The 25,472-nt window shown below is 42.7% G+C and overlaps 1 protein-coding gene across 4 annotated transcripts in view; it reads right to left on the bottom strand.

Annotated features, from left to right (window-relative positions):
* The window catches only part of PTPN14 (protein tyrosine phosphatase non-receptor type 14), a 170,919-nt gene that overhangs the window by 139,129 nt on the left and 6,318 nt on the right, over positions 1–25,472 (bottom strand). Inside the window, exon 1 of one of the 4 annotated variants that reach the window (XM_066361751.1) lies at positions 21,359–21,434. The exons of the other annotated variants lie outside the window; for them this stretch is intronic. The gene's annotated coding sequence lies outside the window, so the exon portion shown is untranslated. Of the gene's footprint in view, positions 1–21,358; positions 21,435–25,472 lie in introns of those variants that run through there. 4 annotated transcript variants of the gene reach the window in all.

Below are 25,472 nucleotides of genomic sequence, written 5' to 3'. Positions count from 1 at the left end.
GCATTACACAACAATGTTAGAGTTCTACCCAGTGAAAACTCCAGCCTATCAAAGCTACTAATCTCCAGTCACCAGAGCTAATGAGAGAGACCTCCTAGGTAGATTCAGGACAATCTTCTTTAGAACGTGATGAATTCTTTCCCAGAACAACAATACTTTACCTCAGGTCTTCATTCATTAAGGTCATTAAGTGGATTAAATGTTGTATTACATTTAGCTGTTCCAAATGTAAGCTTTTTTTGTGTAGAATATTATTATTCTCCATCAGCCATTGTGGTAAAATGATGCATTTCAGAAAGAATGAAAACAGTAGATAATGATCAAGTAATGTATTTACACAGAAAGAATAAGATCTTCAACAATGCATTTCTTATGGGTTCTGCTGAGCTGAGGACTCAAGAGAAACCACCCAAACCACCCAGAATCCCCCTGGACAGCTGGGTCAGCTGGGTCCAAGTGGGAGCATACAGGGAACAGGTGGAATTGTCTGTTATTTCCTCTATCTCTAAATACAATCACTATTCATTTTATGTTAAGTTAAATTCAGCAAAACAAAGAAAATAGGGGCGAAATTAAAAAGGTACACTACAAAATGCGGTCTTCACATTCAAACAACAAAATAAATGGTAACCTGACAAAAATGTCCTAAGAATATCTGCCCTGCATACTATTTTACATTCCAGAAGTGTTGGTTTGAAACTACTTCCCTAATTTAATCAGTATCTTAAGAAAAAAAAAATCCCTCAAGAAGTAAGAGCAAAGCATGTTCTAGAGCAGTAGTACCAACTGTGTCCTGTACCAGAGCCCTCACCATGCCATTAAAATGGTCTGAGTCTGTATCTGCCCCACCCACCCCCTGAGAACACGTGCTTCATTCTATTCATCCACACTCCCTATCAGCAACACAGCGAAGTCTCAGTAATGGTTGCTAGTCCACAAAACACTCAAGTCACTCCCTAATATCTTTGGACAATTTGAAATAAGAAACATGCAAATAACAACACAATCTTAGTTCAGATACTACAGCACTCTTATTTGTATAATATGCTAACACTAGTCATTCTTATTTACTCATTAAACCGATCCTGCCTAGACTTCTGCGAGGTGATAAAAATAATTGCTTGCATCAACTGTTCTCCTGGTAGCATATAAAATGAAAGTTCCTTCAAATTAATCTGGATTATTAAAATTTTCAAAGAGTTGTTAACCCTTCCTACGCCATGAAATCTTTTATTTGAGATATATAAAAGCAGAGCTGTCGGGTATGAATGAAAGCTTTGCTCATCACTTGGTGGGGACACAATGAAAAGGTGAATAGCCAGGCTGCGGAAAAGAGACGAGGGAACATCTATGAACCCCAGAGCTTACTATGTGACCAGGCCGTTGGGTAGAAAACATTACGGACTCCTGATCGAGGGGCACCATCCACTTTCCTTTTTTGATCTTCTATAAGCTACAGCTAAGCAAATTTTAAAAAATACAGAGACAATAAAAATAACAAAACTTAGAAAGGATAAGAAGGCTTTTGCTTTAAAACAGACATCATCAACTCCAACACCACAGAAAATTCAGAATCCACTGGGAATGGTGGAAGACAAGGTTAAGAAAAAGAACTGAGAATGTTCAGCAAAACAGAATTCAAACACTCTGGATATCCAGAACCTAAAAGCAAAGTATCCAGGGGTGGCCAGGTAACTCAGTCAGTAAGGGTGTTGTCCTGATATGCCAAGGTTGTGGGTTCAATCCCCGATGAGGGAACATAGAAGAATCAACCAATAAACACATAAATAAGTGGAAAAATAAATTGATGTTTCTTTCTCTCCTCCCCACTTCTCCTCTCTCTCTGTGTACAATCACTTAATAAAATTTAAAAAAAAATTTTTTTTAAAGCAAAGTGTCAAGTAGTAGAGCAGCAGGTAGACACAGAATGGACACAATGTCACCCCTCTTCAGAGCACCATGACCGCCGCACCGCAGATTCTGATGGTCCTCTTCCCACTGCGGGGACAGAAAAGCAGGCTAAATGCAATCCCAAGCCCCTCTGGCCCCCACTTTTACTGCTCTGCACGCCTCATATACTTTCCTCCACCGCTGTGACTTGTTGAGTTTATTGGAAGCAGTCTTGTGATTAAGAGTCTTGTAAATAAATACAAAACATTTCACCAGTTCACTCAAATGGTTTACTGCCTGACCTCCTGCTTGGAGGTCACACATGGAGCTGAGGAAAAGAATGCCATAAGCATTCTTTCCTACCCACCTGGCCTGAACGGTTACTTACCCCAGGCTAGTGTCTCTAAAGAGGCTAACATGCCTTCCTTGCTTTTTGGAACACAAGAAGAAAATAAGACAGACTCACAATGGCTGCCAGGTCAGCATGCCACTTCGCAGAAGGAATTGTAGGGGAGGAGGGGGTCATCTGTTTTCCTAAGTGGAGAATAAAATTTTTCTTTGGAAGTAGCAATTAAAAAATGAAATAAAGCAAAATAAAAATAAATAAACAATAAAGCAGCTTGATGTATTCTTCTTTAACTCTTGCTGAAAAGTCATGAAATCAATACAAGATCCATGGTACACATGGCACGTTGATAGCATGAATAAAAACACTTCTCGGCCCTGGCTGGTTTGCTCAATGGTAAGCATCGGCCTGACATGTAGGAGTCCTGGGTTCGTTTCCTGGCCAGGGCACACAGGAGAAGCACCCATCTGCTTCTCCACCCCTCCCCCTCTCCTTCCTCTCTGTCTCTCTCTTCCCCTCCTGCAGCCAAGGCTCCATTGGAGCAAAGTTGGCCCAGGCGCTGAGGATGGCTCTGTGGCCTCTGCCTCAGGCGCTAGAATGGCTCTGGTTGCAACAGAGCAACACCCCGGATAGGCAGAACATCGCCCCCTGGTGGGCGTGCCGGGTGGATCCCGGTCAGGCGCATGCAGGAGTCTGTCTGACTGCCTCCCGTTTCCAACTTCAGAAAAATACAAATAAAAATAATAATAATAAAAATTAAAAAAAGAAAACACTTCTCACGCCTAACCAGGCAGTGGCACAGCAACGTGGGATGTTGAAGACCCAGGTTCAAAACCCTGAGGTTGCCAGCCTGACCACAGGCTCACCAGTTTGAACACGGGGTCGCTGGCTTGAGCATGGGATCATTGACAAGACCACATGGTCACTGGCTTGAGCCCAAAGGTCACTGTCTTGAAGCCCAAGGTCACTGGCTAGAGCCCAAGGTCGCTGGCTTGAGCAAGGAATCACTGGCTTGGCTGGAGTCCCCCAGTCAAGGCACGGATGAGAAGCAATCAATGAACAACTAAAGTGCTACAACTATGAGTTGATGCTTCTCATGTCTGCCTTTCTTGCTCACTCTCTCCCGCATGCTTAAAAAAAAAATTCATATAAATGCATACACATGTATGCTGTTTTTGTAGCATCCCTCAATTAGCGACAAAAAGGACTTCTTAGCCATCTACTCTGAAAACCACAACTAATACAATTAAAAAAGCAGGTCCCTCCTTGTGGGAAAAACACATACAAATACAAAACTGATGAGAGTGTAAAGAAATAGGCACAAGGAAGCAGGAAGAGTTAGCTAAAAAAATCTATTAGGACAGTACAGGCAATATGTTTGTAAGAGGCACCTAAAACCAGGTTTTGAGATTCTTGTTTTGTTTTGTTTAATTAATTTTTTTTTCAGAGATAGAGAGATAGACAGGAACAGAGAGATGAGAAGCATCAATCATCAGTTTTTGTTGCCACACCTTAGTTGTTCATTGATTGCTTTCTCATATGTGCCTTGACCGCGGGCCTTCAGCAGATAGAGTAACCCCTTGCTCAAGCCAGCAACCTTGGGTCCAAGCTGGTGAGCTATGCTCAAACCAGATGAGCCCGTGCTCAAGCTGGCAACCTCGGGGTCTCGAACCCGGGTCCTCCGCGTCCCAGTCCAACGCTCTATCCACTGCACCACTGCCTGGTCAGGCGATTCGTTTTGTTTTTATTTAATTTGCAAGTATATATAAATCAGAAGCTTCTTCGATCATTTTTTTTTTTTGCAAGTATGAGAGATTTCCTATAAGTAATGTAGCCTCTTAAAAACTCAAAATTAGGCCCTGGCCAGTTGGCTCAGTGGTAGAGCATCAGCCTGGCGTGTGGATGTCCTGGGTTCAATTCCCAGTTAGGGCACACAGGAGAAGCGCTCATTTGCTTCTCCACCCTCCCCCTCCTCTTTCTTTCTCTCCCGCAGCCATGGCTCAAGCTGTGTGAGTGAGCTGGCCCTGGGTGCTGAGAATGGCTCCATGGCCTCTGCCTCAGACACTAAAACACAGCTCAGTTTGCAACAGAGCAAGGGCCCCACATGGGCAAAGCATCACCCCCTAGTGGGCTTGCAGGGTGGATCCCAGTTGGGGTATATGCAGGAGTCTGTCTCTGCCTCCCCGCCTCTCACATAAAAAAAAAATATATATATATATATAGTAATAAATAAATAAATAGGGTTGTCTTTCAAAGAAAAAGAAAGAAATAAAAGGAATGAGCAGAATAAACACCCACACCAGTAGAATGCAACCAAAGAATGTATATGAAACGCAACAGAGTCTGATACAAACTCACTCCTTTAACTGCATTGGGTTTAAACCAGCATCAAAAATACAGCTAATACTCCTTAAGTCTAAATCAAATGGTGCTAAATGGAAGAGGTTGCCTAGAAGTGCAGTTAGTGGATTCAGCTTATTTTAAATTAAGGACTTGAAAAGTGTAGGGAAGACCACCAGAAAATATAATAGCAAGAAAGCTGTAAAACCTTTACTTGTAAACAAAGATAACCAATTGTGAAAATAAATGCCACGATGTTTTTAATGATTTAATGTGCAACTTCATGTTTAATACTTAATAAAATTGCAGGTGTTATCAATTACTTTTAAAATGCTCAACAGGTAAGACAAAGGAAAAAGGACACAGCCCCTAGGCCTAGGAAGAAGCAAGGAAATACCAACACAAGATTTTTTTTCTACTGTAATGGTGATCAGGAGCTGACTACATACCAATAATGAAAATTATTCTTGCCTGGCCTGTGGTGGCACAGGGGATAGAGCATCGACCTGGAACACTGAGGTCGCCAGTTCAAAATCCTGGCCTTGCCCGGTCAAGGCACGTACAACAAATAATCAATGAGCAACGAACGTGAAGCTGCTCTGAGTTGATACTGCTTGCTTTCCATCCCTCTCTCTCCTCGCTCTGTAAAACCAATAAATAAAATCTTCTAAAAAAAATTATTCTGACTTCTAATCAATCACGATTTTGTGCAGATCAAGAGCTTATAGAAGACTGAGGAGCTATCATTAATAATCCTTGGGTGATCCTGCCATTTCCACAGTAAAGGATCAGGGGCGGACATGATTCATCTTTCTAGAGGCAATGTGAGGTTGGACTGGACCTTGCATTCAAAGGTCACTCTCTCATAGGAGCCCATCGGCTGCCCACCTCCTCTCCATCTTCCCATTTTCCATACACACCCTTTGTCGGCAGCCTCTCCTAACCAAGAATGAACCCAAAGTGATTACTTTAATAGGCTCCATGGTAGTGACCACTGGGGATCCTGAGGGCAGTCGCCGTGAAAGAACTCAGTGAAGTGGGAGCCCATGTGTCCAGCAGCCTTCCCCAGGCAGCTGGTCCAGGAGCGCCAGAGCCAGGAGACTTTCTCCTGCTGCGGCGGCTGAGGGAGCCTCCTGGCTCCCACCACTCAGCAAGGAGCTGGGAATCCACAGCTCAGAGCTGAAGCATCAATTTTAACATCCTTCTAAAGAAAACCGATTCCTGGTTTGAGGCTAACAACTGATTTGCAAACAAACTTTTGGAACCAATCTTTGATAAAGTCAGCCTAGAAGTAAAAACAGCATGCTTGTTTCAAGGCAGTAAAAGGGAAAGAATGGCAATTTGTATCAATAAAGACAAATCCTTGTGTGCGTGTCTGTGTGTGTGTGTGTATTTTATGAAAAAAACAAAACAGATTGGTTAAATTAAAAACCAATTACTTAAAACGGAAAGCAAGCAACAAACACAAGGTGTGCTTTAAAAATATGAAAGCACTCAAAATATAACAGAATAATGAAGGGAAAAAAAAGACAACATTCATACTGTGAAATTTATTTTTTCAGACAACACTCCTAGCCGGCAACCCCTCTACACCGGCCAGGGATCTGTTTGGAAATCAGTGACCTGTCTCCCAGTCTTTTCTTACCTCTCTTCTCTATCACGTACTGCTTTCTAGGCTAGAAACTTCAGTCTACAACTTGAAACACCCCTGAACATCTCAAATTATTTCAAAATAAGTTATGAAATTCTTCAAACTTCAATGTAATAAGTGCATTGTATAAAGAAATCCGCGGTGGAGGGTGTCCGGAAACCTAACACCCTGCAAACGATGTTGCAATGCCCATGATACAAATCACAGGCCAGGAGAAGCCAGAGGCACGGACTTAACAGACAACAGCCCACAAACACGTTCAAGACCGACACAGTGACAGCAATGCCAACCAGTAAATCTCTGGGAAGAGATGTGGAAGTCATGTCCACACTGTCATCAAAGGTCATGTTCCGCAGAGGGCAATGGACAGAGCGGAACATAGATTTTTTTTTTTCCCAACGCACAGAGAAACTTCTGTTCAATCCTACTTGTCCTCTCACCCCAATGATTGTCAGCCTTTGTCAGGGCAACATCTAACACTGCCTAAAATGACCTGAACGACCAGGGTGAAGTTCTGAACGATATCCAAACAAAATTAATATTAATGTCAATGGATGCAGTAACAAGTGTGCCGCCTACATTACACCCATTTTTCATAGGAAGGACCAGGGGTACATGTCACAGCACCCTTCCAATAAAATGAACTATCACTGCAAAGAAAAGAAAAATTTTTTAATTTTTATATTTAAAGAGGTTACTTGAATCTTTTCCTGGACAATAATAAATCAGACAACTAGTAGTTTCTTCTGAGAGGGGGAACAACACAGAGGTTTCCTTTCTCTGCCTGACCGCAGATTCAACGGCGGGGATGGAGCAAAACATTTTGTAGAACTATTGAATTCTCAAAGAATGACGGAGCTGGGACCCCGAAAATCATATTCTACTAGACCAACTGACTCATGACGAAGACAAGGAAACTGAGTCATGAGTGGCTAAAGGCCTTGCCAAAACCCAAAATAGCCAATCAGTGGCAGATGCCAGACTCAAGTTTCTGAAATGCCACAGGAGTGCACTTTCCACCAGCCCACAGGGGTGATGATGGGGGATGGTTGGAGGGTTTGCAAAAATTCAAAATGGACTTGGCCCATTACACATCTGCCCGGAGTTGTTTCATCTTACATGGCCTGAGGGACTCTCGTGTAACAAGCTAGAGTCACTCCATAATAGGGCTGCCTTTTTAATGGGTAGTTGCTTTTTTAGACATACGTGTGATCAAAAGTGATTAAAATCAAGCTAGAGTTAAAGTGTACACATACCAAATACCATATGAAGAGTCAGTCTTTGGTTTTCTATTTGGTTTTCTAGGTCAAAGAGTAATATATGGGAAAATAGCCTTTCAGTGTACTTAAATCACCAGTAAAATATGCACTATAGGAGATAACCTTTAGAATCTGCTTAGTAAGGACTCCAGGTCCCCAGACACTAAAAGAAAAAAATATAGTGAGAGAGAGAGAGCGCTAGCTTTGGTAGAGAAACACTGAACACCACTCCCAGAAACAAAATGCAGCAATGAAAGGGAACCAAAATTATGCTCCAGTACCAACTGGCCCAGACACAGCAGAGAAGCGCCACTATGACTGGCAAAACATTTGAAAATTCAGGGTTTTGTTTTGTTTTGTTTTGTTTTTTAGTTTTTTTTCTTTACTGCCTGTGTGTGTGAGTCCATATGTGTGTGTGCGCGTGTGTGTGTCAGGCATGGGGGGGGGGGGGGAATGATAGGTGACTGAAAAGGGAAAACAAATAGAAAAGAAGAAAAGAAAGAGAGTATTGAAGTAGTAAACAGGGCACGAGATGCAAGCAGGGAAAGGCAGAAAAGCAAACTGAGTCCTGCAGGAGCCCGGGAGCCCCTGCCGTCAGCAGAGGGAAGTTCCCGGCCGCAGGTGAGACTCGGGCCGGATAGCCCACAATGTCCGGATGTTCTGTCTGGATGCAAACAGAAGCTCTTTTTAATTTTATATTTAAAAAGGTTACTTGAATCTTTTCCTGGACAATAATAAATCAGACAACTAGTAGTTTCTTCTGAGAGGGGGAACAACAAATATGAAAGGCAGTGGGGAAGAGTAGATAGGCCAAGCTTACAGTTTGTCAGCCAAATGTAGTCTGGTGGTCTTTAAAAATTTTTTTTTACCTATTGGGACTGGCCTTTTCTGCTTTGCCACTTAAGGCACTTGATCTGATGAGTTCAACCGGGAGTGACCAGTACCAACTGAGCAATGAGACCAAGAGGCCTAACTCTCAAGGGGATTCAGCTCATTCTCAACCCAAAGGAACTCATGTCTCAGGAAATCAGTTTAGTACCCAAAAATTCTGAAGAAAGAGAATTAAGTTGCCCAACCTGCTGGAATAAAGCAAGGACAGCCTGTTGCATGCATTGTTACTTCGGTTGGCTACTCAGCGAGTCTTTCGACATTAATTACATGTTTAACTCTTTTTCACGTTTTAATATTCCTTTTCATTAAACGAAAAATCCTATCAGTAGAGCAGCATCTCCTTCTAGCAGGTACATCCAAGATTCCAAATAGCCATGTAGTTAAAAAATAGACTGGATTTCATTAGTAGCACAGACCTGCACACCAAGGGACACCATGCCACACACCATCAATCAAGCAGAAATATGAAAGGCAGTGGGGAAGAGTAGTTAGGCCAAGCTTACAGTTTGTCAGCCAAATGCAGTCTAGTGATTTTTAAAAAAAATTTTTTCTCTTCATAGCTATTTTTCCCCCAAATAAAATCTGTAATCAACTCTTAAAAATCAATAAAGTGGCTAGAAGTCCAAGATCAGAGTTCCAACACAGGTGAGGACCCTTTTCTGGATTGCAGACTTCTAGCTATACCCTTTGTAGGGCCGAAGGGGCCACAGAGGTCTGTGGGGTGTCTTTGATGAGCGCACAAATGCCATTCACAAGGGTTTCACCCTCATGACCTAATCACCTCCCAAATGACAAGCACACTTCCTAGTACCATCACCTTTGGGGTTGAGGGTCTCAACATCTGGATTTATGGTGGAACGTATTCAGACCACAGCACCACATAAGTGATTCCATTGGTAGGTCAACACACAGGCTTAGAGGGAAGAAAAATGGAGAAGAAGTGAGAAAATACAGGGGAATGGCCTGACCAGGTGGTGGCACAGTGGATAGAGTGTCAGCCTGGGATGCTGAGGGCCCAGGTTTGAAATCTTGAGGTCTCCAGCTTGACTGTGGGCTCACCTGCTTAAGCACAAGGTCACTAGTTTGAGCATGGGATCATAGACATGACCCCATGGTTGCTGGCTTGAGCCCAAAGGTTGCTGGCTTAAAGTCAAGGTCGCTGGCTTGAGCTAGGGGTCACTGGCTCAGCTGGAGCCCCTCCCCCCATCAAGGTACATATGAGAAGGCAATCTATGAACAACTAAGGTACCATAACTATGAGTTGATGCTTATCATCTCTTTCCCTTCCTGTCTATCATTGTCTGTCTGTCTGTCTGTCTCTCTCTCTAAAATAAAAAAAAAGAAAGAAAGTACAAGGGAGTGGACATGGTAACACTATCTGATCTGGGGCAACACGATACAGGGTCCCACGTGTAGGACCATCCACCCCAGACCTAACAGCTATACACACATACGTTTTACACTCCTTGTCTCAACTCTCCCAAAATACAGAACTCAGAAAAATAAAACACACCAAGAGAACAAGCACTTCTTCTGTCTTTAAAGCAATTAGCAGTGCTTAAGAAAATATTTACAATGAGCATGACAACCTTTGAGAAGGGTTCAGTAATAAATTTCTTTTTACAAATTCAACCCAGAGATGTAACAATATAAACAAGCATTGCATTCTTATGTGTTGTATTTTTTTTTTATTCAGTGAGAGACAGACTCCCTCCTACATGCGCCCCAACCAGGATCCACCCAGCAAGCCCTATCTAAAGCCCTATCTAGGCCCTATGCTCTGCCCATCTGGAGCCGCTGCTCTGTTGCTCAGCAATGGAGTTATTTCAGTGCCTTAGGTGGTGAGGCCATGGAGCTATCCTCAGCACCTGGGGCCAACTTCCTTGAATCATTCAAGCCATGGCTGCAGGGGGGCGGGAGGATTAAGAAAAAGAGAGAAAAGGAGGAAGGGGTGGAGAAGCAGATGGTCGCTTCTCCTGTGTGTTCTGACTGGGAATCGAATCCGGGACTTACACACACTGGACCAATGTTCTACCACTGAGCCAACTGGCCAGAGCTATTTTAAAAGTTCCTGTCTTATATTTACTTGATTTTTCCTATATTAACATAAAACATCCTCACTCTCACTTACTTTCAGCCTCAGAATTCATTTTCTCCAAAATTTAACTATTAAAAAACCACAAACAATGGATTCTCATTGCTCAAAAAAAATTTGCAACGAAGTCTAAGAAGACTTATACAAAAATGAAGTTAAAGTGAAATAAGAAACCATTTCAGGAACAAAAATCCAAAGACTCTCCTGGCAAATCTATTCAACTTCATAACTCTTCAACACTAAGACGAGTCAATATTCACAGCATCAATGCTCAAGTTACACTTTTTAGCGTTCTACAATCAGCAACTACTACTGTTCAAATAAATTCTGGTTCACACACTGATGTCTGCTTCACGCCTCAGCTTGCTTCTCACACACTTGGACTTGCTTCCCACAGAGCTGTAATATTTCTTACAAGCTTTACCAGTCTGTGTCTCAAAACACAAAGTGGATTTCTCAGTGCTGAGGATTTTTGACATTCCTCTGCCAAATGAGTTGGGAGCCATTTGCACTCCAATGGTAGTTACAAAATCTAACTGTTATTCCCAAAGGCCAGCACCACTTCCCATTCCAACACACACACACACACACACACACACACGTACGCGCACACGCACACACACACACACACACACACACGCACGCACAGCCCATACCACCACCACCACCCACCACCACCCTATTCTGCTTTTGGCCTGAAGATTTCTTACACTCCCTGCAAGTGGTTTTGCCTTTGCTGTGAAGTCTCAATGCCTCACATGAGGAAACAGAACCAAGGTGTTGTCTCGATACCACTATTTCCAAGCAGAAGTGAAAGACAAGTGTAGCAGCAGACAACATGACACTTTGTAAAGTAAACCGAGTGAGAGGATATACAGTTGGCAATAAAAAGTTTTAGTTTACAGTTTGAGGGGGAAAACTGTGGGAAAGACTGGTGCTTCAGTTGCAGCTGGTATTTTCTGCTCTCTAAACCATATGGCAATAGGTGAATCTGAAAACCATGGCATTAAAGACATCCTAATGTTGAGCAATAGGACAATAAATAAATCCACTCTCCTGAAACTTGAAAATATGCAAAAAATTCAGCAGTATGACTCGGTTCAGCCACTTACCCAGGCCCATAGTAATAATTCCTATGCTTTGATGCAAATAAAAGTTATAAAACCTCAAATCAACTGTAGCCTCTGTTTTTATTTTTTTCACTGTTGTATTAAAGTCAGGATAAAGATGTATTTAGAAAACAGCCTACTGAGAAAAATAATGGGACCAAGGAAATAAAGGGAGGATAAAAATGAGTAATTTCATAATGACTTTTAAAAACAACAAAAGAAAATTATAGGGCCCTTGTTCTATTCACTAATAGATGAATAACAATATAATTTGTTCTAATAGTAATTTTAAAATACCATCATTACTAATTGTAAAAATTAAGCTGTAAACAAATGATGACACTAACAAAACGAAAATTGCAAAACCCAGCCCCGGCAGGATATGAGGAAGGCTGTATAGTTAAATATTGATGATGGTAGTATAAATTGATAGTCTTTACAGAAACCAATATGGCCATATGTAATATGAGCTACAAGCAATTCATGCCCTTTGACCTAGAAAGCCAACTTTGGAAACTATATCCTCAGAAATGCTCTCCCAGTAAATACATGTAATTTGTTCAACAACATTTAGAGCAATGCTATTTGTAAGTGTTAAAATTAGGAACAAAAAAACAAAAAAAAAATTAGGAACAATCCAAATACCAAACCCTAAGGGAATAGTTAAGTCAATGATGGTATAAAAGATGGGATTATCCCAACCCTTTATTCCCTTCCTGTAATACCATATTTCCCCATGTATAAGATGAACCCATGTATAAGACGCACCTTAATTTTGGGGCCCGAAACTTGAAAAAAAAAAAGTGTATTACACAAAGTTATTGAACTCAATTTTTATTCATCATAAAATTCATACTTCTCATCCACATGAAAAAGCAAGAAATAAAGTTAAAAAAAATCTACAACCACTGTATAAAACACACCCAGTTTTTAGACCCCAAATTTTTCGAAAAAGGGTATGTCTTATACATGGGGAAATATGGTATATCCCATCCATGTCCCTGTGGCTTGCCTGATAATCCTGCAGGGTGAGTGTGAGTCCCTGACTCAGTGATTTCTAGGTTGGCCACGTGATATACTTTGGCCAATAAGATGAGAGCAGACAGCATTTCTGCCACCTCCCCAAAGCAGCTTTAAATGAGACTGCATCTTTCTCACTATTGATTCCTGCCCTCAGCCATCAGAAGATCAAGACCCAGGTAGGGGCTGCCCTTTAGCCTGACTTCCCAAAAGAAAAGACATGTGGAGCTGACCCAAGACCAGCTGAGCCACCAAGAACTACAGCTGAGCCACAGAACATACAGAACACTAAGGATAAAGTGTCTTTTGTGGGCTACTCAGATGTTGGAACCTGATATAAGAAAACATACTGTGGCCTGACCAGGTGGTGGCACAGTGGATAAAGAGTTGGACTGGAACGCAGAGGACCCAGGTTCGAGACCTGAAGTCACCAGCTTGAGTGCGGACTCATCTGGTTTGAACAAGGTTCACCAGTTTAAGCCCAATGTTGATGGCTTGAGCAAGGGGTCACTTGTTCTGCTATAGCCCCCCTGATCAAGGCACATATGAGAAAGCAATCAATGAACTAAGATGCCACAATGAAGAACTGATGCATCTCATCTCTCTCTCTTCCTATCTATCCTATCTGTCCCTCTCTCTGTCTCTGTCATACGAAAAAATAAATTTCTTAAAAAAGAAAACATACTGTGAAAAAGGAGATTAATAGGTAGATACCAATGACATGTATAGAAAATGAGGCAAGCAAACAAGCACCAGAAATTAATAAACTTAGAATGATATAATAGTTTATAGCTATTTATTTTTGTCAATGAAGTATTTACTCACATATATCTTTAATTCCCGCTTAAATGCTACCTTTTTATAAATACACTTTTCAATAATTCAATACATATCATATTCATAAGTGAAATAATGTTAGTTAATGCTTTTTTCTGCTCTAAATGATACAAGGATTAGCAAACACTTGTGCCCAAAGTGATTCTAGTGCAAGTGTCAGTATTCAGCCTTTGAATGTATGTATTTAGGACGCAGCAATCCTTTTGTCACACTGTTAGGGAAGGAACTGTAAATAAACAGATAAAAACCAGAGTTATTTGCTACAATGATCAACTTCCTAGTCATCAAAGCAAGATCTGAACAGAATATCTAGCTATCTGAAAATAAATTGTATTACTTTTGAATTTATCTTTATGGCCTATGCTTAAAATTCTATTGCATTTGTATGACTCAAAAATCATGAAAATATTCATCTTAGCAAACAATCTCACTCATGGAAATTCATCATAAAATAAAATCGATTATTAATGTGAAGATTCTCATTATCATCTTCTATGAGATAGCAAGAAATGCAAAGGTAAGTATTTTCAATAATAAAATAAGTAACAAAGGGATTTACACAATATCAGTAACATGCACATATACTAAAATATTAAGACAGTAAGTATGAAAGCATGCATATATGTGAGGTATATAAAACTACAATTATGAAAATGTCTACATATGGACAAAGACTAAGAAATAGAAAAAAATTTAAATAGCTAGAAACAGATTTGTGGGTAGATTTTTACCAATATTTTGAAAAGAACTGTTGAGTATATTGAGGAGGCAGAAGATCTAATGCTTGCATTAACATAATCTGAACTTGCTATTAAATACATCACTGTCTCTGTTAAGAAGCAATCTAAAGTGCACTTAAGCCTGACCAGGCGGTGGCGCAGTGGATAGAGCCTCAGACTGGGATGCAGAGGACCCAGGTTCAAGACCCCAAGGTCGACAGCTTGAGCGCCAGCTCATCTGGTTTGAACAAAGCTCACCAGCTTGGACCCAAGGTCGCTGGCTTGAGCAAGGGGTTTACTCAGTCTGCTGAAGGCCCATGGTCAAGGCACATATGAGAAAGCAATCAATAGGCCCTGGCCGGTTGGCTCAGTGGTAGAGCGTCGGCCTGGCGTGCAGGAGTCCCAGGTTCGATTCCCGGCCAGGGAACACAGAAGTGCCCATCTGCTTCTCCACCCCACCCCCCTCCTTCCTCTCTGTCTCTCTCTTCCTCTTCCGCAGCCAAGGCTCCATTGGAGCAAAGTTGGCCCGGGTGCTGAGGATGGCTCCATGGTCTCTGCCTCAGGCGCTAGAATGGCTCTTGTCACAACAGAGCGACACCCCAGATGGGCAGAGCATCGCCCCCTGGTGGGCATGCCAGGTGGATCCCGGTCGGGCGCATGCAGGAGTCTGTCTGACTGCCTCCCGGTTTCCAACTTTAGGGGAAAAAAAATAGCAATCAATGAAATGAACAACTAAGGTGTCGCAACGAGAAACTGATAATTGATGATTCTCTTCTCTCTCTGTTCCTGTCTGTCTGTCCCTATCTATCCCTCTCTCTGGCTCTCTCTCTGTCTCTGAAAAAAAAAAAGTGCACTTAAAGTCTCTAAAATTAATTTATGGTAAATACCTTCCTAATTTAGGCAACCTTGAATTAGTAAATGAAGTCTATGAAGCATAGTTTCATCATTTTTTTTTCTTCTGTCATATATAACCAAATTTTTAAAATTAAAGTTATTGGGGATAACATTGGTCAATAATTAAGTTTCAAGTGTACAATTCTTTAATACATCATCTGTATAATTGCAATTTCACCATTTTTTGATAACATGAGATCATTCTTAGGAACACCAATTATCTTCCCTTATTCAAAGACGCTATCTGCCAAGGCTGGGGAGAATAAGACCTACCCTTCATAGACACTGAATGAATAAGAAAACTACTCCTGGTGGGGTCCAGGTACAGTAACGTTTTCTCTTTTGCCTGAGAGGCAGTGATGCAGAGTGATGAATCTATGCCCAGATATGACTCTCAGCTCCATCACTGACTAGTTATTTGCATGCCAATGGTGTTAGAGAATAAACCAGTATTCACTAGTTGCAGGATCTTGTGCCTGCCTCAGCCTTTCCAAGCCCTCATTTTCTCATCATAAAGTAAGCCTACAAGAGTGCTTACTTCAGAGGGTCATTGTAAGGATCAAAAGACAATCCACTTAAAGTGCTTGACAAAGTACTTGCACACAGTAAGTAGTAAATATAAATACATACCAGTTAATACTAGTCTCTCTCAACTGGTCATCTAAGGTGTCACCATCAAGCTTGCTTCTCAACAGCACCAACAGCAATTTCTAATTCCTCGCTCTCCCTTCGTCCCCCAGTCCTATGAGGCATCACTCAGGGACTAGAGTTCCCAGGAATAGTTTGATAACCATCTATAACACTGCTGTTCAAAAAAAGTATCTAGCCTGACCAGGCAGTGGCGCAGTAGATAGAGTGTCAGACTGGAATGTGGAGGACCCAGGTTTGAGACCCCGAGGTCGCCAGCTTGAGCACGGGCTCATCTGATTTGAGCAAGGCTCACCAGCTTGGATCCAAGGTCGTTGGCTTGAGCAAGGGGTCACTCGGTCTGCAATAGCCCCCCCAGTCAAGGCACAAATGAGGAATCAATCAATGAACAACTAAGGAGCCACAACGAAGAACTGATGTTTCTCTTCTCTCTCCATTTCTGTCTGTCTGTCCCTATGTGTCCCTCTCTCTGACTCTGTCTCTGCCACAGGAAAAAAAAAGGTATCTAATGTGTACCACGAATGCAAGCCACTGCAATAATATTAAATTTTCCAGGAATCACATTTAAAAAGCAAAACAGGTCCCTGGCCAGTGGCACAGTGGATAGAGCACTTGGTCCCATAGCGCCAAGGTTGCAGGTTCAATCCTGCTGTCGCCAGCTTGATGCTGAGGTCACAACTTTGAGCCCCAGTCCAGGTATGTATGAGAAGCAATGAACAGGTATACAACTATGTGGAACAACCAGTTAATGCCTCTCTCTCGCCCCCCATCATCATTCCTCTCTCTCAAAAATAATAATAGGCCCTGGCTGGTTGGCTCAGTGGTAGAGCGTCGGCCTGGTGTGCAGGAGTCCCGGGTTTGATTCCTGGCCAGGGCACACAGGAGAAACGCCCATCTGCTTCTCCATCCCTCCCCCTCTCTTTCCTCTCTGTCTCTCTCTTCCCCTCCCGCAGCCAAGGCTCCATTGGAGCAAAGTTGGCCCAGGCGCTGAGGATGGCTCCATAGCCTCTGCCTCAGGCGCTAGAATGGCTCTGGTTGCAACAGAGCAACACCCCAGATGGGCATAGCATCGCCCCCTGGTGGGCGTGCCGGGTGGATCCCGGTCGGGCGCATGCGGGAGTCTGACTGCCTCCCCGTTTCCAACTTCAGAAAAATACAAAATAATAATAATAATAATAATAATAATAATAATAATAATAATTGCATGACCAGGTGGTGACACAGTGAATAGAGCATTGGCCTGGGATGCTGAGAACCCAGGTCTCAAACCCCACGATCATCAGCTTGAGCATGGGCTCAGAAGCTTGAGCACTGGGTCACTCACTGACTTGAGCATGGGATCATAGACATGACCCCATGGTCACTGGCTCAAGCCCAAAGGTCACTGGCTTGAAGCCCAAGGTCACTTGTTTGAGCCCAAGATCACTAACTTGAGCCCAACGTAGCGTGGCTTGAGCAAGGGGTCACTGGCTCAGCTGAGGCCCCTCCCAGTCAGGGCACATATGAGAAAGCAATCAATGAACAACTAAGATGCCGCAACAAAGAATTGATGCTTCTCATCTCTCTCTCTTCCTATCTTGTCTCTCTCTCTCTCACACACACACAATATAAATAAATAATTGATAATTAAAAAATAAAAAGCAAAACAGAAGAGAATAAATTAATTTTAATAACATTTAATTTAATATATCCGTAATACTATTTCAACATGTAATTTTAAAAAGTGCAATGAGCCTGAACAGGCAGTGGCGCAATGAATAGAGAGTCAGACTGGGATGTGGAAGACCCAGGTTCAAGACCCAGAGGTTGCCAGCTTGAGCACAGGCTCATTTGGCTTGAGCAAAAAGCTCACCAGCTTGGACCCAAGGTCGCTGGCTCGAGCAAGGGGTCACTTGGTCTGCTATAGCCCTCCCCCCCACCCCCGTCAAGGCACATATGAGAAAGCAATCAATGAACAACTAAGGTGTTGCAACGAAAAACTGATAATTGATGCTTCTTATCTCTCTCCGTTTCTGTCTGTCTGTCCCTATCCCTCTCTCTGACTCTCTCTCTGTTCCTGTAAAAAAAATAATAAAAGTACAATGAGATGTTTTACATTCTTTATTTGTACCAAGTCTGCAAAGTCTGGTGTGTATTTGATACTGACAGCATGTCTCAACTCTAACTAGTTACCTTTCAAATGCCAAATGGTCACGTGGCCAGTAGGTACCTTATTAGTTTATTTTTCTAAAGATTATGACTACAGAAATACAACCCCACCTTCAAAACATTAAAATGCATTGATGAAACAAACTGATGGTGGATAAAAGGAAAGACAAAAGAAAAAGCGTGAAAGGACAGATGTTCCTGGTCTGCAGAGACATCTGGCCTCAGGTCATGGTAGAACTTGAGCCACGGGGGTCAGAGAGAACTGCTTCCATTTACTGCCTGAGGGACTTGAGCAAAGAACCTCTTTAACATTTATACTTCTCTAGGGTAAAACGACAGATAAAAATACCATCTTTCATAAGACTGCTATGAGTGGAAAGGTCGGAGAGGAAAAGGAGTTCCCAGACATGAAAGCTCTGCTCTGGAAAAGGTCAGAAATGGGAGTGGGAAAAATGGATGAAGGAAATACTGAGCAAATTAGCTTGGGAAAATGGAGAGGCTGCGGAAAAACTATTCACGCTGGAGTCACAATGCCTTTGTTAAATGCCCAGTTACACAAAACAACTTCAACAGGGACAGCTATTAATAAAATAATTGCAATGGTATGTCTAGAGCCCTCGGTGATTTACACTTCCTTGGCCCACCTGCTGGCTTCTTGGCAATGCTATGGCTTCTGGTCCCCGCTGATGGCCAGAATTTGAAGAATCAAGGTTTTTAAGTCATGAACCACGGCCTCTGGCCTCAATAAGACAGGCTACTGACTATATCTGGATCTTTCTTTGAAAGATGTCGTTCTTGTAGTACCTCACATTTAATCTGAACATTATTCTTCACCATATTATAAATACAGGAAGTTAGACTGAGTGTTTACTGTCCCTAAAACTTTCCCTGAATATTGGTTTTACAAATAAATTCTTGATATTTTAAACTTGCTCTTGTTCTGTTCTGCCCCTCCCAAAATCCAATAATAATAATAATAATAATAACAATAATAATAAAGTTAGCCTGGTTGCTAATAAAGACTTTAAATATTTAAAGTCTCTATTATAGGAACCTTGCTTTTTGAAGAAAGCGTTCTATATACTATTCATGTCCCTAGAGATGAGTTCCATGACCAGATAAAATAAAAAATAGGTCCTTCTTAAAATGCATTCGGTTTTGACATGCTCTGGTTTACTGCAAGATTTCTTGGGAGTCTTGAATACGTTCACATACACAGAATTCAAGCTGCGATGCTCAGTCGTTGTTACCATTTTATCAGTCTACCAATGAGAAAAATAATCATGCAACTCGAGAATCAAACGATAGAGAGACCAGAGCGCCCTAATTATCCCACAGAAACAGACACCCTTTACACACACCTTTGCACCGAATGGCCGGCCCAGTGTGATGCACATTTCTCCTGTTTACCATCCCCAACATCCATCTTGAATACATACACAGTAATTCCTACCAGAATCCTCCAAACGAGAGAAAATTTATTATAAAGGAAGGAAGGAGAGGAGAAAGGGAGAAAGAACGGAGGAGCAAGGACTGGAGTAGGGAAGAAGGAAGGAGGGAGGAAATGTCTTCAAATAACTTAGAAAGTGTAAATATCCACTTCATGTTCACTCAGAAAGCTAAAATATCTGAATGCATTCACGAGGATGAAGGGACATGACATACACGCTTATACCTAACCTGGCACTTGGAGAATAAGCCTCGGTTTGAAAACAACCGAAACAGCTGCTCAGAAGCACAGCACAAACCATCCTTTCCAGCCTTTATTTTTAGATGCCTGTTAAGTAAACAATAATTTTCTAAAGAATATAATTAAAGCTGGTAGGTGTCATTTCATTATTTCGGAGTTTTAATTCCTTTCACAACAGTCATACTTTTCCCCCCTCATAAATCTCATAATTATATTATATTCCATAACAAATTCTTTACCCTTGAATAAAAGAATTTGTAGGATCTTTTTTAATATTGACAGATTTTTAAACAGCACAATCACCCAGAATGTCAGTTAGTATAACCCACAGATTTAAACGCAGGGACTCTAAAAGTCTCTGCCCCGTTTTTCAAATGATGATTTGGAGACATGCGTAGGTCTAAAGACACGTGTGCCTTCATCATCTGAAGCCCATTTTACAAAATGCAGAATGAAAAGGAGTATGCTTAATATAGATCATAGGATCTCATTGGCAGAAGCAGATGCTAATTGCCCGCTGGAGTCTTTAATGAAACCTAATTGCTGGCTTGAGCTGTCACCACTGACCCTGGTAACAGACTAGTACACCCTTCATAAACCTAATACAGCATAATCCTCCTTCATTACAGTTATTATAGCTCTGTAGTGGGACACGTCTGCCACAAAAATAAACTCTGCTGCCTCTCATCTAAATGGATGTCTTGCTTCTCCATCCCAGAGCAACTAGTGTTGATGGCAGAAGTCACCATTACAGCACGTGGTACACTTCACCGCCCAGATCGACTTCTAAACCTAGACTCACACACACCCTCCAACACCACTGCAAAACCATCAACACACTCTGTGGTGATGGGTGTGGGGGAGGGGGGGTGAAATAACAAAACAAACCCAGAACACCCAACCATCACCACCACCTTAACATAAGAAAAAAAAGAACGAAAGCATTTCTAAACCAAATCATGGGTTTGAATTAGAAAAACCAAGTGGAAAGCCATTCGATGTACAGTCCGTATTTCAGATAGTGAACTCAAAAGATAGTCCCTTCAATCTGCTTTGAAGTTTTTTTGGACACACCTTAAAAAAGTTGCTTCAATTAGCCTGACCAGGCGGTGGTGCAGTGAATAGAGCATTGGACTGGGATGCAGAAGACCCAGATTCGAGACCCCGAGGTCGCCAGCTTGAGCGTGGGCTCAACTTGTGTGAGCAAAAAGCTCAACAGCTTGGACCCAAGGTCACTGGTTCGAGCAAGGGGTTACTCAGTCTGCTGAAGGCCCACGGTCAAGGCACATATGAGAAAGCAATCAATGAACAACTAAGGTGTCACAACGAAAGAAAAACTGATGATTGATGCTTCTCATCTCTCCGTTCCTGTCTGTCTGTCCCCATCTATCCTTCTCTCTCACTCTCGCTCTGTCTCTATTAAAAAAAAAAAGTTGCTTCAATTAAAAACATTAATCCGCCTGCCTGACCAGGCGGTGGCGCAGTGGATGGAGCGTCGGACTGGAAGGACCCAGGTTCGAGACCTCGAGGTTGCCAGCTTGAGTGCGGGCTCATCTGGCTTGAGCAAGGCTCTCCAGCTTGGACCCAAGGTCGCTGGCTTGAGTAAGGGGTTACTCGGTCTGCTGAAGGCCCACAGTCAAGGCACATATGAGAAAGCAATCAATGAACAACTAAGGTGTTGCAACAAAAAACTAATGATTGATGTTTCTCATCTCTCTCTGTTCCTGACTGTCTGTCCCTATCTATCCCTCTCTCTGACTCTCTATCTCTGTAAAAAAAAAAAAAACAAAAAAAACAAAAAAACACATTAATCCACCTGACCTGTGGTGGCGCAGTAGATAAAGTGTCAACCTGGATCGCTGAGGTCACCAGTTCAAAATCCCGGGCTTGCCTGGTCAAGGCACATATGGGAGTTGATGCTTCCTGCTCCTTCCCCCTTCTCTCTCCTCTCTCTCTAAAAATGAATAAATAAAAAAATGTAAAAAAAAAAACATTAATCCACCCTGGCACAGTAGCTCAGTTGGTTAGGGTGTTGTCCAGATAACGCCAAGGTTGAGGGTTTGATTCCTAGTCTGGCACTTACAAGAATCAACCAATGAATGCAGAAGTACCATATTTCCCCATGTATAAGACCTTTTTTGAAATTTTGGGGGTCTAAAATCTGGGTGCATCTTATACAGTGGTTGTAGATTTTTTTTACTTGCATTTCCCGCTTTTTTGCGCTCGTTTTTGCGTTCATTGAAGACAGTGATTCGTCATCAGACACAGATGAGGACAAGCTAATGGATGGGAGTTCTGACAGTGATGAGGAGTTGTATGAATTTTATAATGAATAAAACCTGAGTTCAATAATTTTATGTAATACTTTTTTTTTTTTTTCAAAATTCGGGCCCCGCCTGACCTGCAGTGGCGCAGTGGGATAAAGCATCGACCTGGAACACTAAGGTTGCCGGTTCGAAACCTTGGGCTTGCCTGGTCAAGGCACATATGGGAGTTGATGCTTCCTGCTCCTCCCCCTTCTCTCTCTCTCTCTCTCACTCCTCTCACTCTAAAAATCAATAAAAAAAAATTTTTTTAAGTAATCAAAATTCGGGCCCCAAAATTAAGGCGCATCTTATACATGGGGAAATACGGTAAGTAAAACAACAAATCAGTATTTCTCTCTCTCTCAAATCAGTGGAGGGAAAAAACCCCACAGGTTTCAACTGTGAGAAATGTTTGGAGAAGGGTGACAGAGCCGAGAGAGGACAGCCAAGGCTGGAAGTTAAGTTAGGTGGGAACAGAGCTTTGCAAGCAGAGCCAGGAATGCTCTGCTGCGGCGTCTGCAGTTAAACGTGGGCAACTTGCTGTGTTTCTAGAATTAAATATGTTGGACCTATGAAGGACATATAGGAGAATATAGTAAACATGCATGTTCCCATCACCCAGCTTAGGAAATAACACACTACATCTCTGTCTTCACCTCCTCCACCCCAACCCCTGTACCTGGTTTTTATCCTTCTGACATTTCCTTTTAACTTTTACTACAGACAAATGTATCTCTAACCAATATAACCTGGCAAGAATGATTTCAAACAGGAGGGAATCTCAGACTGTTTAAATTGGGAGTCTGGAGTGTCAGGGGGTGGTCTGTCTGGTCCCCGCACTGGCAGCCATGGGACAGGAGATAGCAGTGGGACAGGTGACAAAAAGATGTTGAGAGAGCTGTCTTCACTGAAGGACTGTCATAACAAAGGGAGAAGAGGCCGCCTCAGCCTCGGAGGAGGGCATTCCTGGGGCAAGGAAGAGACAGGCCCGAATGAACGGTTCCGGGTGACCAGCAGCAGCAACGTGACAGTCTGCAGGGCGCTGGGAGAGAGGTGGAGAGGAGGGAGACAGGTGCAGCTCCCCGGTGGCTGACAGGCTAATGAGGGGCATGAGGCCGGTTAACTGGGACACAGAGCACAAAGAGGGACATGCCAAGAGCAAAGTGGCAGAAGGGCCTGACCTGGGAGCGAGGTCAGGGAAGGCACCCAGAGAAGTGTCATGCAAAGTGGGCCTCCAGGGACATTTTGACAGGCAATGCTGAGTGTCAGGATCTCCAGGCGTGGAAAGAGCATAAACATAGGTGGGAAATTATTGGGTCTGCTCAGGAAACAGCTGCAGCTTGGCAGAGCCCTGGGGAACAGTGGCACATAAATCTGAAGAAACCAGAGAGGCGTCTGGGCGTTATTTGTGGAGAAATGCATATAGTATATGCATGTAACTCACACCCAATTCACTTTCATGCATGCAGAGGGTCTGCGTTCACTGCTTTTACTTGAGAACTAAAAAAAATGAAGCAAGCCCATCTTGTGATTTGGGGAATAACAGCAATACCAGTGCTGCTTATTACAGTTCTAAGATGGTGAAGGGCAGGTTGGCAAGTCTGCAGAGATATGATGCCATGGATGGTATCTGTCTCATGTAAAAACTGGTAACTCAGAGGTTGAATACTGAGTATTTCTACATTTTCCTTTCTAACCTAAGATATAAAATAATGCATAACCATGAAATTAGTCACGTTCTAATCTATCTAAACCTGAGAAAACAAGTTTGTTTCATGCCTCATCCCCAGATGTTCCTACTTCTTAACTCTTCCGTGAGAGTGACACTTCCTTGATCCGCAAGGTTTCCTAGGTTTGAAAAACCAGGGAAGAAACTATTACATCTTTGTAATTATCCAAGCAAAGCAAAACAACGTTAAGAACCAGAGTATCCACTTGGGGATGTGATTCATCTCCTCAAATGAATAAATAAGATGTGTGCCACAAATGACGGCAATGACATCGGCTCAATTTCTAAAAATCACACCTAGTCATTAACACGGTGTAATGTGCACAGAGCACAGCACCTCCTATTAGAGAGTCAATAAGAAATTCCAAACCAGGCTGGGCTCTAAATGCTCAGGTCAGCATTTCAAAAATGCATTCATTCATTGATCCATAAACGCTTTAAAAAAAAAATTGACTCCATTCCATTCTCTGCAAGATAGCGGTAACCGTACCTACTTTGCAGGGCTGTTGAAGGATTTAATAAAGTCATCTCAAGCGCTGGGAACACCGGGATGGAGTGAGCACCCGATAGCCTCACCGCCAGCCACACAGGGTGGAGATTCTGATTCTGAACCACGTGAAACGTGAATGCCATAGGGAGACGCTTATAATTCAGCAAAGGAAACAGGGAGACGAACATAGATATGCTAACATGGCAAGATAAAACGTTCCAATGTAGGTAAGAGCAAAGAGCCACGGGGCTACGAAGAAAGGAATGCTAACTGGCAGCGGGAAGGGGTGTCAGGGAAGGTGAACCCTTAGCTGAATGGGCAGCAAGGGGCAGAGGGCACTGTGGGTCGGAATGCACAGAACAAAGGAGAGCGGAATCCAGCACCACCCGGGGTGAAGGGGGGAGGGAGACAGGGCGAGAGGGAAGCAGAGGAGAATGGGAAGAGAGTCAGGGTAAAGAAGCCTTATCACACAGGTAATAAGCAAAAGAATTTAAAAATATAAAAAATAGATTTGTGTTTTTTAAAAAACCCTTTGGAAAAGTAGATGAAGAATATCATGAGCACAGCCTTTGAAATTCTTGAACCATCTCAAGAGGCAGTGGGGATGGAGGAACCGAAGCAAATTAATGATATTTTAGAGACAGAAACGCAAACGATCTAAGGGTGTGTAATTGGTGTTTGAGGGTAGAGGTCGGGGGGTGCCAAGAGTGACATGAAGAAGTTCCGAGTGCCTAGCGTCCGTGCTGGTTCAATAGATGACAGGGTCTCTGCCTAACGTAGAAGCAGCAGATTTTATGCCAAGAAACTAGTGAGTTCAATTTGAGACAGGTAGAATCCAGCATATAAATCGGGTACCCAGATGCATGGAAGTACCAGATAAACCAAACCTTTTGTAACCAAGCAGAGGGGTCCGGATTGGAGCTGACAGCCAAGCCGTTCCACTAAAATGGAAACATCTAACTCAGCTCTTCACCGGCCAGGGCAGGGATAAGTGGCCACTGAGTGACTCCCGGCCTCTCCAGAGCTCTAAAACCACCAGGAGCAGACTCAGCCAACCAATTTAATGAGAAACTTAAGTGACTACCATACCGACCGTGAGGACAGGGAAGGATGGACCCGAATGAGATTCCTTAGCTCCAGGATTCTCAATGTGCAGTGGGTCAAGGACCAGCAGTGTTATTAGCATCACCAAGTTCCGATTCTCAGGCCCCACCCAGGCTACTGAGTCAGAGCGGGGGTGGGCATGGGGAACGGCCCTTGGGTTTTAACAAGCCCTGCAGGTGATTCGGATGCGCAGAGGCCTTTGGGATCTGTTGCCTTAGCTAATGCCTGAATTACTTGAGGGGAATGGAGTGTGAAAGAATTCCCAGGAGACAGATTTCCAAAGACTTGAGGAAATTAAGTGTTAGT

The sequence above is a fragment of the Saccopteryx leptura genome, chromosome 2 (genome assembly GCF_036850995.1).
Source record: "Saccopteryx leptura isolate mSacLep1 chromosome 2, mSacLep1_pri_phased_curated, whole genome shotgun sequence".
NCBI lineage: Eukaryota > Metazoa > Chordata > Mammalia > Chiroptera > Emballonuridae > Saccopteryx > Saccopteryx leptura.
The sequence above is the reverse complement of the archived record's forward strand: the minus strand, read 5'-3'. Positions and strand labels throughout refer to the sequence as shown.